General features: G+C 41.4%; 1 protein-coding gene across 3 annotated transcripts in view; it reads left to right on the top strand.

Moving 5' to 3' along the window:
- The window catches only part of ZNF423 (zinc finger protein 423), a 259,566-nt gene that overhangs the window by 197,232 nt on the left and 47,186 nt on the right, over positions 1-15,148 (top strand). The gene's annotated exons all lie outside the window — the stretch shown is intronic.

The raw sequence follows: 15,148 nt of genomic DNA, 5'->3' as shown, positions 1-15,148 counted from the left end.
ATGTTTGCCAATGGCTGATGTAAGTGCCTGTAGGAAGGTAAAATTTTTATTATTTTTTTTAATTACCCTGTTTTATGTGCTTCTAGTTTAACACTGAAGTAGACAAAGCCTTAGGTTTAATTTGCTTCTAGATAGTTAGCTCCTAGGTCACACTTGCCTACAGTATACGAAGTTTTCAGGATTTTAATTTTTTTTGTATTGCAAGGATGTCATTTGTTGTAGGAAAAGGTTATTTCTCATTAATACAAAGAATCTACTTATTTATGATACTGACTTTAACTCTTTTTGTGCCAGACTGCTGAAGCGGCCCACAGTTTTGCATCTATTCAGCTGTATGAATTCTATTGTATTTGTGAGTCTGCTGTTTTCTTTTTCTGTTGGTGTAATGTTACGTTGCTGCAGTTCATGCTGGGAGTGAATTTACCTTTTTATAAATGCATGTTAATGGGTACATAGTACAGGTTCTGTATGACCAGTACACGTATAACCATTTTTGTTTCTGCATCGTTCTGGATTTATTTAAGGGGAGTGGTTTTTGTAACCCTGCCCTGTTCCACAGACTGACACCTCTGAGCTGTAGAAGGGAACAACCGGAGATCTTAACCAAGGAATAGAATTCTTATGCCAATCCTCCAAAATCCAATGTCCTTCAGTAACGCCTATACATTATCCTCATTATATTGCAGGGCACCGTGCCTGCATTCATCTTAATCCAGGGATATGATATATTCTGCCTGAAAAAATATCTGATATCTAAAACCATACCTCGATACAATAACAAATGAAGCTGAGTGGTGAGGCCATTGTGTGGCAATGTTTGATTCCATAAAGTTCAAAATGTGTGTGTATTCTTGTGTGTAGCAATAAGATAAGGAAAAAGCTCCATGTCTTTCCTGACCTAATCCAGCAATAGATTGTTTCCCAGTGCTCTGCTCCTTGCTCTCAAATGAATGCACTGTGCACTTTATATTTGGTGTGTTCTGTCAAGCATGTGATATATTTATGAACTCTGACAAATCCAGCCCTTTTGTATTGGAATGCATACGTTTGTAGTGTGACAGTCCCCTACGTGCCGGTCCCTGTTGTACAGCGTTATGGAATACGGTGATGCTTTATAAATAAAGAATAATAATAAGTAGCTTGCTGCTGTAGGCATGCTCTGCAGAATTGCTGCAGGTTTCCATCAAGCTATTGTTCTCTTATTCCTTCACACTTGGTTTGCACACTGCAGAGCACCTAGGGAATGCCAGCAGTTGTAATATACATGAAAAGAGACCTCGCTCCACTTTCCTTGAGGTCTCTCGATGAGCAGGATGGACCTCAGAGGCCCCACGGTGGAGCAGGAGCTGCATTCATATTCCTCTCCAGCCCCACACATGTGATCGCATGTAGCCCAGACGTGACAGTAAAGCCTTTTGATTTCACGGGGAGGCCGTCATCCAGCTGAGAGAGGGGAGGGAACAGAGCCCAAACTCGACTTCATACTGTGGCAAGTTTGAAATCCCAGCCCTACCACCGAGCTGGCTGATTGGAATAGTGGGAAATTCTGCCTGGGAATGTCTCTGCTGTTGTTGGAACTTAGTGTTCAGTGTCAGAGAGGCCGGAGGCACATGGCAAAGCAATTGCAACACTGGAAGAGTCTGCAAGTGCCTTCATAACACTGATAATACTGATGTTTATGCTCTTCTCCAAGGTCAAAGACAGGCCTTTTCCTTTAAGACACAAAAGTAGTCTGGTATCTCCTGCGCGTGCTTGACACTTCCATCTGAGAAAACATGGTGGCACACAATGAGAGAGTTTGGTTCACCGAAAATAAAATGTTGTCTCGGAGAGCTAAAATCTTCCATGCACTGTACTTTGTAATCTACAATAACATATGGAATGGTTACTTTGCTACAATAGAGGTCTTTAGATTTCATTCAAACAGAAGCAATCTCTTTCTTTTTGTGAGTTTGTATGTTCTTTGTAGGACATAAGTACTGTACAACCAGTCTAATAGCCGACAGGGACACTGAAGTCAGTCACATTTAAACAGCGCTTCTCCTGTTTTTATTTTTCAGTAACAAAACAAATACAGCCTTTAACTTCAGCCACAAATACAAAATAAATCTTTCTTGTTCAGCACTAACTGCAGAAAACCTTCCCTCTCTTCATAGGTGACTTACTACCAGCCACCCAACAAAACAGTCAACAAAATGTGCTACTGACACAAGGCAAATGTCCTTCAACTCTAGCCTGTTTCCTTCCAGCCTCTCTGTGCAGACTTGGTTACACCTTTTATAAGCCCAGTGTCATTCGGACACAGCACTTGTGCTGGCCAATCTGACAAGCTGGATTTATCAAACTTCCTAGCAAGCGAAGTCTTGCCAGGGAATGTAACTATTTCCCATATCTCACCTAGCATTCTCGGGATGAGATATGCACTTCATGAAATCTGGTATCCACATACGACTGGTACCTTGGGGAAATAATGCGATGCTCAACAACCATTCTGGCCTATGTTTCACATCGCCTTTTTGATAAAAGGGTTTCCTTGTAATACTCTTTCTTCCCACATTAACCATATGCCTTATTTCCATCAATAATCTTATTAAGAAAGGAGCTGTCCAAACAGTTGCCCCTTGAAACTGGTACTTCCACATATTTATGTTCGTAAACACCAGTCGGCCATAATGTTAATACTACTGATGTGCTGAGAATAGACAGTGGAGGCAGTGTGATCCTTTGGGCAATATTCTGCTGGGTCCTTGCATCATGTGGATGTTACTTTGACATGTACCACCTACCTAAACCTTCTTGTATTGGCAGTGGGCTCTTTTAGAAGGATAATGTGCCCTGCCGCACTGCAAAATTTGTTCAAGTATGGTTTAAGGAACATGACACAGTTCAAGGTGATGTCCTGCCCTCCATATTCTCCAGATCACGAATCGAGCATCTGTGGGATGTGCTGAAAAAAAAAAGTCCAACCCGTGAAGGTTTCACTCAGCTAAAAATATTGTGGCTATATAATTAACAGGAAATAAATACAAATCTAAATAATGTATATGGTTGCACTGGAGATAGTAAACACTACATGGAAATACATTGGTATTATTGATCACTAAATTACGATTGTGTAAATGCTTATTTTGTAATGCCCTTTGCAAAGTATCATAGGCTATGGTGTGAATAATCCCATACAGTTTATGTAACCACCTCAGCCGTCTACCATATACTTACAGCAGATATGCTGCCTATATATGTACATACATCGTTTTTTTTCCAGTCCCAACACTGTTTACTGCCCTAATAATGCACAGCTGGTTGGACTAATCCTATCTGTCATGATTTATATGCAAAGCATTGCCTCTCTTTATTACCACACCAATAGGTGCTCATGTTTGAATTCCAAGGGCTTTTCCATTGCAATTATCAGAAGTGCATATAAATGTTATCTAGCCCCTGGTGCTTATGGGCTGGACGCCAAGAAAATCACCCTGGATTTAAGCAATATGTTATATAGAGAAATCTGTAAATTTAGCTGAATGACTAGTCTGTGTTTGTGTGAACACATATGGCATCCTGTTATTACCCTTTCTATATATATGGATATAGATCTGTATTATATTTGGTGCGTATATTTAATTTATACCTAATGTGCCTATTTGTGTCTGTTCATCTTCATCTTTTCCTATGAATATTTTTTTTACCGAGCTGTTTTATTCTGCATAATAAAATCTTGAAATAAAGCAGCAATTTGTTTGTTTAGCTGATGTATAAACCTGGCAGATCTGGAGCTATATATAAGCTGTTTTGGCCCAGCATCCTCTCCTACCAGGGGTTCATTTGTATGCTGAGGGGATTAGCCAGAATTTACTGTAGCTTTGCCCTGGGGAGCTCTGAACTCCCTGGGAATATGCTCTGACGAAAGCGTGCAGTTGGTAAGATTAGAACGAACCCTTCTGCTACAGAGAAGAGCCTTGGTCACTCGTGAGGCCTCCTACGTCGAAATCATTCTCATTTAGAACCTTTTTGATCATTCAACCTCAAAGACAACTTGGCTTCTTATGATAGTTTGCACCAAAATTGCCCAATTATTTTAGGGGGAGAATGAAAGGGGTGAATTTGAAAATGGTCCTACGCTAGAGACTGGGGTACTTGATCAGTGTTTCATGTTTTTTTTTTTTTTTTTTTCTTCCTCTCCCTTCCGCCTACCAATATTTTTACAGCTGTTGACATATATTGAGTTACATGTGGCTGTACTGTATCCCAGTGGTACAGTTTCAAAGATCTGTTCACCATAAACTGTGCTGTTCTCAAGTAAATGACTCTGACTTGGAGAAAGCACAGTAGTTTAACTGTTACTATAAATACGGGAGCTAAGACATTTTAATTATAATTTTTGAGTTATATAGCAGTCTGTAAGGATACCAGGCATTTATTAAAGAGGGACAATAAGTGTTCAGGTTGCAGTGCTCTCTTGTGGGCAGAAGCAGTAATTGCACGTAATGTATTTCTCCTTGTTTCCTTCCTCGGCATTATTGACGGAGATTTGTTGTGAGTCATTTCTCCCCGCTCTGTTATGTAACCCATTGTTAACTATAGGATAGAATTAGGGATGAGTGAATCTAATCTGACAAATCCAAATTTCAGGAAAAATGAGATTTGCAACGACTGAGAATATCTGTGCGATTCGATCCCGCAAATCGCTTCATTAAACTCCATTTAGTGTGGTCCAGGCTACAGGGCATCTAAAATGGCAGATCCACATGTGAGACATGGGGCAAGGAATCCTGGGAGGGCAGGAACAAGGGTAGGTGGGATGACCCTGTATCACATGCAGCCTATCACCCCTGTCATGTCACAGCCCTATATAATCGGCAGCCATATTGCGGCCAGTCACTTCAGCCTTTCATTACATAGAGATGGATAGGGACAGACAGCGCTGTGTGTTGGCCAGAAAAGCTTTTTTCCAGCAGCGATTCACCTCCTAGTCACATCAGCGTTCTGTTGCACAGAGGGACAGAGGGCAGTGAGTGTTGCACAGAAAAGCATTCTTCCTGCAGCGGTTTACCTCCCAGTCACTACAGCATTCTATTACAGAGAGGGACAGACAGCAATGTGTTGCACAGAACAGCACCGATTCAGCTCAAGCACAAATCCTGCCTAGAAGCACTGATAGCGAATTGAGAGAGAGTGTGCAATTTTGGGTGTAGTACACAGCGACTGTGTGCTGCAGCACTGGTGTGTACTGCTGGTGTTGTACACAAATATTGTTTTTAAGCGTACTGGAGCAATTTGTCCTCCCCTCATAAATGCATACCACATATGTACATCTAAGTCGTGTACTTTTTTGTTCCTGTTAAAGTCTTAAGGGCCTAGTTACTGTAAAAGGCCAGCCAAAAGTACACTCCTGCTGGTGTTGAAGACACATACTGTTTTAAAGGGGTTATCCAGGAAAAAACTTTTTTTTATATATCAACTGGCTCCAGAAAGTTGAACAGATTTGTAAATTACTTCTATTAAAAAATCTTAATCCTTTCAGTACTTATGAGCTTCTGAAGTTAAGGTTGTTCTTTTCTGTCTAAGTGCTCTCTGATGACACCTGTCTCGGGAACCGCCCAGTTTAGAAGCAAATCCCCATAGCACACCTCTTCTAAACTGGGCAGTTCCCGAGACACGTGTCATCAGAGAGCACTTAGACAGAAAAGAACAACCTTAACTTCAGAAGCTCATAAGTACTAAAAGGATTAAGATTTTTTAATAGAAGTAAATTAAAAATCTGTTTAACTTTCTGGGCATGCTGGGAGTTGAAGTTTGGCCTTCCTAGTGGTTGCCACAGTAAAGATCACTTTACTTTCACTTTCAATTCCCCCCCTCCCCAACAGTAGTTTCCCTACCTGACCAAGGATCTAGCAGTCTCCAGCAACGATCGGGGTCTCCAGGCATCTTCTCCTGCAGGTACCGACCTCCATCTTCTTCCCACGATCCCCTCGACATCCAGGGGTGCCATTGGTCAGAATCAATTCTGACCAATGGCAGGGGATAGGAGGAAATCGCAGCATTGCGACTTCACTCCTACCCTTCAGGGCTGTCACTGACAGGTCAGATCATCACAATTTTCCGGGTGATCGGGTCACCAGAGACCCGATCAGCCCGGAATAGGAAAAAATCGCATGTCTGAATTGACATGCGATTTTCTGCGATCGCCGAAATGGGGGGGTCCCAGTACCCTCCCGGCATTTGCACGGCATGCCTGCTGAAGGATTTCAGCAGGAATGCCGTTCCGATCTCTGCCCGGCGCACGGCAGAGACCGTGAGGTCGAGATATGACAACAATATATGAGGACGGGATATGAAGTCAAAAGCTTCCTCCTTTGTTGATTTTCCTCCCCAACAAGGATTAGGAAGGAAAAACCGGGTACTCAGCTAGTCCAATATATGAATCTTAAATTTAAATAAAAAAAATTGCTGTAATCTTTTCAAGACTGAGGCCCTATGGTTGTCAACGTCATATATTTCTTGTGGAACTACCACAAGAATCCAATGAAACAGGTTGGAGCAATAACAATGAACCATAACTGATAAAATGAAACATTGTGCCGGGACCTTCTCAATTTTCCATGATGGCAAGTGCTGCAATGCACACGGGCAGTTTGATGCAGGATGGTAATGGTTGGGGGGACATTTTTCTTGCAGTGATGATGGTGGGATGTATATTTTTACTTTGTGATTATTAAAGCTAATAAGGCTGTGATTCAGCTATGTGATTAGCGATACAATTGTTACCTGTATTACACCTGCTTTGCTATAAAGAAGTTGGATTGGATGAGTACTGCAGTGGAGTTGTTTCTTCTTTTTGTAGTTGCGTACTACATATGAATAAATACTACTAACTACATCTATTTCCTAATCTTTAAGAATGTGAATGTCTTGCAGCTCTCAAAGATATGAAGTCTATCAAATGTGGCACTTATTTTGAGCAAGTTTGGCCACCCCTGCTCTAAAACCTATACTGTGGCATTACTGTGTTTAAAGGAAAACTAGCAGCCAGTTCCCCCACACTAAACCCAATACACTGGGTTATAGTGTGGGTGAACAGGAGTCTCTAAAGGGTTCACTTACTTTGTAAAGTTTTGTTACTGCAGAGTTAGCGTCCTCTAAAGTGTCGTACTTCACCCCCTGTGTTGCGCTCTGCAGGCGGGTCCCCCACCAGCAGTCTTTCTTTGGGTTCCAGAGGAAGGCGCTGAAGGCCACCCCCCTTGTTGCATATTCATTTACTGCTTTTACACGTCCTAGTGACGTGGAGTTATATTCCCACCTGAGAGCAGTGCAAAAAATTTTAGCCAGCTCTCACGTCCTTATGACATGAGTGCTGGCGTTGGGAGAGCTGCTCTGCATAACTGCGCATGCGCCGCTCCCTCGCTACACCCAGAAGTTGGAAGTATTGAGGGACCGGCGCATGCACAGTTACGCAGTGCAGAGCAGCTCTCCTGATGCTCAGCTCTCACCTCATCAGGACGTGAAAGCTGGGTAAAAAATGCAGCGCATGCGCTCTGAACACAGCGCTGCGCTCGGGGCATATAACTCCACGTTACTAGGACGTGGAGTAGCAGTAAATGAGTATGCAACAAGGGGGTGGCCTTCTGAAGCCTTCCTCCGGAACCTAATGAAGTTAATATGCAACTTCGGCGCCTTCCTCCGGAACCCAATTTAAGGAATATGCAAGGAACCCAAAGAAAGACTGCCGGCGGAGGAACAGTCTGCAGAGCGCAACACAGGAGGGAAAGTATGACACTTTAGGTACGCTAACTCTGCGGCAACAAAACTTTACAAAGTAAGTGAACCCTTTAGAGACTCCTGTTCACCCATACTATAACCCAGTGTATTGTGTTTAGTGTGGGTGAACTGGCTGACAGTTTTCCTTTAAATCTAAATTAGAAAAATAAAATAGAGGCATAGAACTATTTAAAAAAAAGATATATATTTTTAAAATGTTTCTACATATTTATGTATGGTAATCGATTTAAAATATTTTTATTAATCTTCAAGACCCTAAAAAGATTTTTACTACAGCAAAGGTTAAAAAAATTATAAAATTTTTTTTAAATGAGGCTCACAATTCGTGTCTCCTTTTAGGTTTTATGGAAGCTTATGTGTTTGTCCTTTTTTGATAAAAAAATAAATAAATAAATTGAATACTTCTGAAAACTTGAAGAGAAATTTTGAAGCATAAAAGTCAAAACTACTATGCATATTATTATGCATAACATGAGGTAATAGTACTATAAGCTTCATTGTATGTTCTAGAGAGTATGCTGTATGAATGTCCAATATATATATATATATATATATATATATATATATATATATATATATAATATAATATAATGTTCTTCATGGCTGCATATAACTACAGCAGGGCTGGATTGGATGCTCTGCAATATTTACATAGCTTTCTGCTCACCAGCTTTGGTTGGAACACCATATTTTCCTTATTCTTAGTTTTTCTTTTCTTTTATATTTAGCATTTTTTTCTTTTCTCTTGTATTCTGGTGCCTGCTGTGACCGTGCTATTCTTGCAGCCTAGAAAGTGTACCTAGTGAGCAGTCGCACCTGCATGTCATTACTACTTTGTGATGGCATCTAAATCGCATAACAACTCCGATTTCGCCACCCTTCCCCCCCCCCAAATGTCACTGTATTCCCTCGAGACAAGGCTATACTCCTAGCCCCCTTTTGGGGGAGGTGCGAATGTCACACATATCAATATGTTTAGTTCAGAAATAACATGTCAGCTGAGAATGATGGTAAGACTAGTCGTAAGGAGATAACAGAATTACACAATGTATGCTCCACTCACATCACAAGGACCAGCTGAGGGCCCCTATCTACAGTGTGCCATTTCTAAACTGGTTCCCTAAGTGGTAGTGGGGTCTTTGGCCCACTACAGACACTGACCCAAATTTAACTGGAAGCTCTGCAACCCATTATGCTGAGCCCCTTCTTCTGATGTGTAGACATGTTGTCTTGAGGGTTTTGATATAAAAGATAAGCTGTCTTAAATCAGGCTCTTTTTTGCATTCAGCCACCAACTTATTTTGGGGGAAATAATATATTTATAGGGGGGAGACTTATCTAATTTTCCTCTGGACAGGTTTTGATGAGTTGTCCATAGCAACCAATCAGATTGCTGCTTTCATTTTTCACAAGCCTTTTCAAAAGTGAAAGAAGTGATCTGATTGGTTGCTTAAGCAACCCAGCAACTTTTCCTCTGGAAAGGTCTTGATAAATCTCCCCCGTAGTATCTTGATGCTTTTCAGGAAATTCCTGCACAGCTCCCGGGACGTGAGTCATCAGAAAGCAGTTAGACAGAAAACAGCAACTCAACTTCAGAAGCTAATAACTATTGTAAGGATTAAGATTTTTTTTAATAGAAGTAATTTACAAATCTGTTTAACTTTCCGGAGCCAGTTTTTGCCTGGAATACCCCTTTAAGGGTATAAGGACACAGCTTTGCCAGGTTTCAATTCAACCTTTTGGGCCAATTTACAAAAATTGGCCATTTATAATATATTATGGTTGTTTGTACAATTATGTTTAAATTCAGTAAGAATTAGGACTGTTTATTCAAACACACATTGATTTCAAAGTTGTCATTTTTATGGTCATAAAATTACGACCCAAAATATGCCATTTCTTATCTTTTGCTATATGGACAGAAAAATATAGAGGAAAAAGGGCTCAAACCTACAGCCAAAATTTATATGGTCATTTTTAAGAGGTTTAAATTCTGGTTTAAAACCTTGTCAACATGGCCTCAGTGTAAACAAAGTCTTAAAGGATAATGTGGAAAGACCCTTCAAAGGGTCTTTCATTGAGGGAGAAGACCTAGGATGAAGAAGGCCTAGTTCACAAGAAGAAATTTCCAAGCAAAATCTGGTGGAATAAGTCAACTCAGAAATTGCGTTGCAGCAGAGTCCTATTGTTTTCAATGGGCTCCTGCTGCATTGCGCACACAGCGAAAATATCTTCTGCATAAATTCCAATTCTTGCCTCCGCAGTAAGACTTGACGTTCCGAGCAGTCCTAGTGCGGACATGATCTGCCGACACCCACGGTCTGTGTCCTCCTGGAAAGGATATTGTAAAAGCCTATTATTGCCTTAAAGGGGTATTTTCATTATAAAAATGTTATTGAATATCTAACGGATTGTTGGGGTGCCTCCTAGACACTGAATGGAATGCTGGCCATGCATGCTTGCTGCCACTCCATTAATCTGGAAGCTATTTGTTCTCCATTCTTGGGATTGGTGGCGATCCCAATAGTCGGACCCCAACTGATCCACTACTTATGAGAATACCCCTTTAACTCTTTTTCCATGTTCCAGAATCTCCATTATTTATTTGTTGTTGTGTATTTTTATTGGACCTGAATGTTCCACACACATAGTTTAATTCTAAAGTTTGATAACATTCGTGAAATTCTGGCATTGAGTCATGTTCTACACATTGTGCCTTCAAACTGGTTAATTTCTACATTTCCTTTGGAAAAAATCAGGTCTTGCAACTCACTCAGATGGCATTAAAAGACACTGAAAAGGCCTCTGCCAGGCCTCCCAGCGTAATGTTACCATGCCAGTCTGGCATGGATAACAGGAGATCTGACATACATATGCCAGTGCTAGCAACATGGCCAAACTTGAAAACTTGTGCTTGAATCCTGGAAGAGGCCCTGACGCCAGTGGATATGTTGCTGTTCATTTATTGTACAATTTGCTTGGTATGGGGTTTCTATATTTCTTCCTGAATGCCAAAAGATGACTTTAAGTCTTTTCTGTTCCTGAATAATACCTGGTTAGGAGAAAAAAAATAAGAATATAATTTCCTGGCTCTCTAGAGAATTCTCTATCATGCCTGCGTGCTGCACTAATAATACAATGTCATATTTAAAATATCACATTTCTTATGTGATGATATTCTTATTAGCTTTTCTTATGTCAGATTACTAGGATATCTCCTTTTTAGTCTGACTGCTCGGGTTTCATATTTCTTCATAGAAATTTGTAGAGATAGAAAACAGACTGGCTTGTGTGTGCATGGTTGACGTTTGTACTTATAATTTGAATATTGAATTCTGGGAGCCAAAGAACTCCTATCCTCAAAGTGAGCAGTAGCTATGTTTTATCGACCCTGAGATAAGGAAAGAGCCCGGCATGCTGGTAAGTCCACATTGGTGTTTTGGTGTTGACTGTCTGATCCTAATTAGACTGTTATGAGCAGATTTGGTTATTTGGCACAACCCATTTTAATTTCATTGAGTTATTTGGCCTTTTTTCTAGGACCACAGGTAAACATGGTAAGATATCTTAACCTATGGAATTAGCCAGATGTTAGTTCCTTGAATACTATCTATATCAGATTAGTGAGAATCTGATTTAGTGGGGTGTCGGATGTTAGACCACTGTTGATCTGATATTGTTAATCTATCATAAAATAGTATTTCAAATTAAATCTCTTATCACGAGTAGTGTTTCTCAACAAGCCTCCAGTCATGCTGGGAGTTGTCGTTTTGCAACAGCTGGGGCTAACTGGTTGGGAAACCCAGTGAAAGAAGTGTCAGATTGTAGGGGTCCAACCACTGGGACCCACATATTTTTGAACGGAGCTGCAAGTTTCATACGTGCAATGCTGCACCATTAATTGTCTATGCAGCTGCCGGACATAGCCATATAACATCCCTTGGCTATCTCCAGCAGCTCACATAGAGAATTCATGGATTGTGGTCAACATGCACGACTCTCCACTGCCTTCAAAACAAATACTCTGGTTCATGTTTTTGAGATTGCAGGGGGTTCCAACGGATGGACCCCCTCCTCGATTTGACACTAATCAGGCATTAAATTATTTTGAGTTCCCCTTTACACCATCAGTATGAAAGTTATGTAAACCAATATAATTGGAAAGGTTGTTTGGAAAGGTCTGTTGCTGTAGGGCTTACTTATAGGTGAAGACTAGATGTGCTATGGGTAATATTGGCTACCACATTTTACCCCTAGCTAAATACACTCTTATGCCCTTTGCAGGAGAATTTGAGGTCCAAATTATAGCACTGTTAAAATGCCCTTATCCATATGCACAAAACATTTAGGTAGGACCATGGAATAGTGATGTATCATCTTGGATAAGCACATGCAACCAAACAATATCGTCGACCCATCCAAGTCATGGCCTCCTAACGCTTTGGTAGGGTGTGTAAATGTATGTGTCTTTGGACATGTACTACAAAGAGCATTTCACATGTACTATAAAGAACAGTATGAAAGATCAGCTGATTGTGTGTCCAGACATTTGCTTTGGTTCCAAACATAATCCCAATCATTCTGAGAGGAGATATGTTACAAGCCTGTACATAATGAGCGGTGCTGGATTCAGCTGTGTGACTGTTACCGCCAGTTTGTTCTGTTTTTATGTCCCATGGGACTGTCAGAAGATAGAACAAATCTTTTTCAATAAGCACCTTTTCCTCTCTCTATATATAGTATGATTGCTGACTTTTGTGTACAATGTTAAACGAATAAAAATGAAGGTTGGAGAAGAGGGGAAAAAAAACTTCAGTGGATGAATCTGCAATGCAGTAAATAACAAGCCCAAGGGTTATGGCCGTCTGCACAGAGACAGCCTGGAGATAAGGCGCAGGAAGGCATTTGGAGGAGATAATATACAGAGTATAGGAGGACAGTAAACCTTACATTCATTCTCTACTAACTTTATTGTGAGCCGCTAGTTCATCATGTCTGAAGAACTCATATTTCTCCTCTGTGAAGGCGATGGGATCTGCTTTTTGTTGGTAGTATAGCATTGACACAATCTTTAGATCCCCCCCCCCCCCCCCCCGTTTTTTTATACTTAGGACCAACAAATTGTAACCACTTACATAAGTCCTGGTCCCAACTGTCACACTGTCTCACAGTCTAATTTCCCCACATATACATATTCAAGGTAGATCATAGATCTGTGTTTCTGGCAATTCAGGGATAAACTTGGAAAAGAAAACCCAGAGAGCATTAAAGTTCTATATAAACCTTTCCTATTAAATCTAAATCTATGACCATACTGACTTTATTATGCTTACTGGGAACGGGTAGTATTGTTTGGGGGTGATTAATGTTTTTTTCCAACTCTTGATGAAACATTAGTATGCCTAACTATCAATTGGTTGGGATTGGATACGCAATATTATGAAGATGCTGAAATGAGGGGCAACACTTGAAGCCGGTTTTACACGAGCATCTTTGAGTCCATATTACAGACTCCAGTCCCATCCTGACCTCTCTTTCGATGACCCAACTTACAACTATCAGTCTAGGTCATCAGAAACGTGGTCAGACTAGAATGTGTGTCTGTAAAAGGACACCCAAATGCACAATGTAAAACGCTCATATGAAACTGCCCTAAAGGAATTTTTCACTTTGGACAATCCCTGCTTGTTTGACCAGAAGATTATCATTGGTCAAAGGACACCTACAATCGACTGTGAGGAAACATGGCAGTAAGTCAGGGTTCACACTTGGGAATTTTTGGCTTGACAAAATCTGTCCGGAGATTGAGTAAGGCCAGCGCCAACATTGCCGTCCTCATAGACTGCAGTGTCTGCGGAGTGGTAATCCACCAGAAAATACAAGTTCAGTGTTCTGGTGGAATTTTCGAGTAGATTTTACAGGCGGAAAGTCCACCTTGAAAACTCAGCAGTGTGCACTGTGCAACAGAATCCCATTGCCAGTAGATTTTCAAAACTTAAATCTGCTTGAAAATTCCGTAATGTGAACCATGCCTAAGAATTCATTAGGGTAAAAGGAGTCATCATAGGGGAGAATAAGAATCACACAGTGTCCACTCACATCATTGAGTTGTCTGTGTAACACAAGATGGGTCCTTCAGAGTGAACAATGCTCTTCTTAACTGCTTACCACTTTGGATAAGAGATGAGGATCCTGAAAAGGGGACCCACCCTACTTCTCTAAGAACACAGATTTTAATACGTGTTTAAAAATAGTTTTATAAACTGCACAGCCTATGACGAGGACTCTGGAAGTCCCTAGATACAGTTTTAAACAAAGGAGAGGCAAAAATAATAAGTCAGAACAAAGACTGGAAATTTTTTTTTTCATTACTGATAGATTTCAGCTTTTGTCATGGCTTTTCATGCCTTTTTACACCTCCCTTTCCCCATGTGTTCAATGCATTTTCCCTGTGTCATTTCAAATACCTTAATTTCTTAGCTTAAAAAGTACCTGTCGCCAAATAAACTTTTCTAAACTAACTTAGGCTGTTGTGCTGAGCGCTCTGGCCATGAGCGCTCTCATCCTTCTTCCGCCGGCGGGCTCGGGATTCGAATCGCGGAATGCGCCCGCATGCAAATCTCGGGCCATCACTTACCCTCGTTTCCTGCTGACTACCCCGCTGCCTCTGTTCGGCGCGAGCACGCCGGAGCTCTGAGATTTGAAGGGCCAGTACGCCCTTAATTAGTCGCACCTGTCCCTTCCTTATAAGTTTTTGCACCTCCCTCTACCTCTTGCCGGATCTGGGTGCCCTGAGCCCCTAGAGAAAGCGTTCAAGTGTTTTGCCCTGCCTGTGTTCTGACCTTCCGTTTTGTGACCTGACCTTGCCGCCTGCAGGTTGACCTCCTGCTCCGTTTCCTGTCTGAGCCGCCAGCCCTGACCTTCTGCTATTATTGACTACGAGTTGTCTCGTCCTTACTGTGCAAAGTTATACCTCGGCCGCCTGTGGGGACGAGTCGTATCAGGGGTAGTGACCTGGGTGCCGCCTGCCGCAGCAAGACCATCTCGCTTTGCGGCGGGCTCTGGTGAAAACCAGTGGCATGTTAGACTCTGCTCCCTGGTACGGCCCAAGCCATCTTCCTCACAGGTCAGTGGATCCACCTACCACAGCCGTTACACAGACTATGTTCCCTAACTACTCCTAACACTCCTCCCACCCTTAAAAAAAATTAATTCTGAGCTTTAGAAATCACTGTAACTTACCTTTTTGCTCACATTCTCCCAGCTGGAGAAAGTGGGAGTTTCCCAGCAGGCATGACATCACTGAAGCCTGCTGGGGGACCACTTCTGCCCTCACATTGTTGCAGTGCTGTGATTAATAGAAGACCTC

Source organism: Hyla sarda, chromosome 6 (genome assembly GCF_029499605.1).
Source record: "Hyla sarda isolate aHylSar1 chromosome 6, aHylSar1.hap1, whole genome shotgun sequence".
Lineage (NCBI taxonomy): Eukaryota > Metazoa > Chordata > Amphibia > Anura > Hylidae > Hyla > Hyla sarda.
The sequence above is the reverse complement of the archived record's forward strand: the minus strand, read 5'-3'. Positions and strand labels throughout refer to the sequence as shown.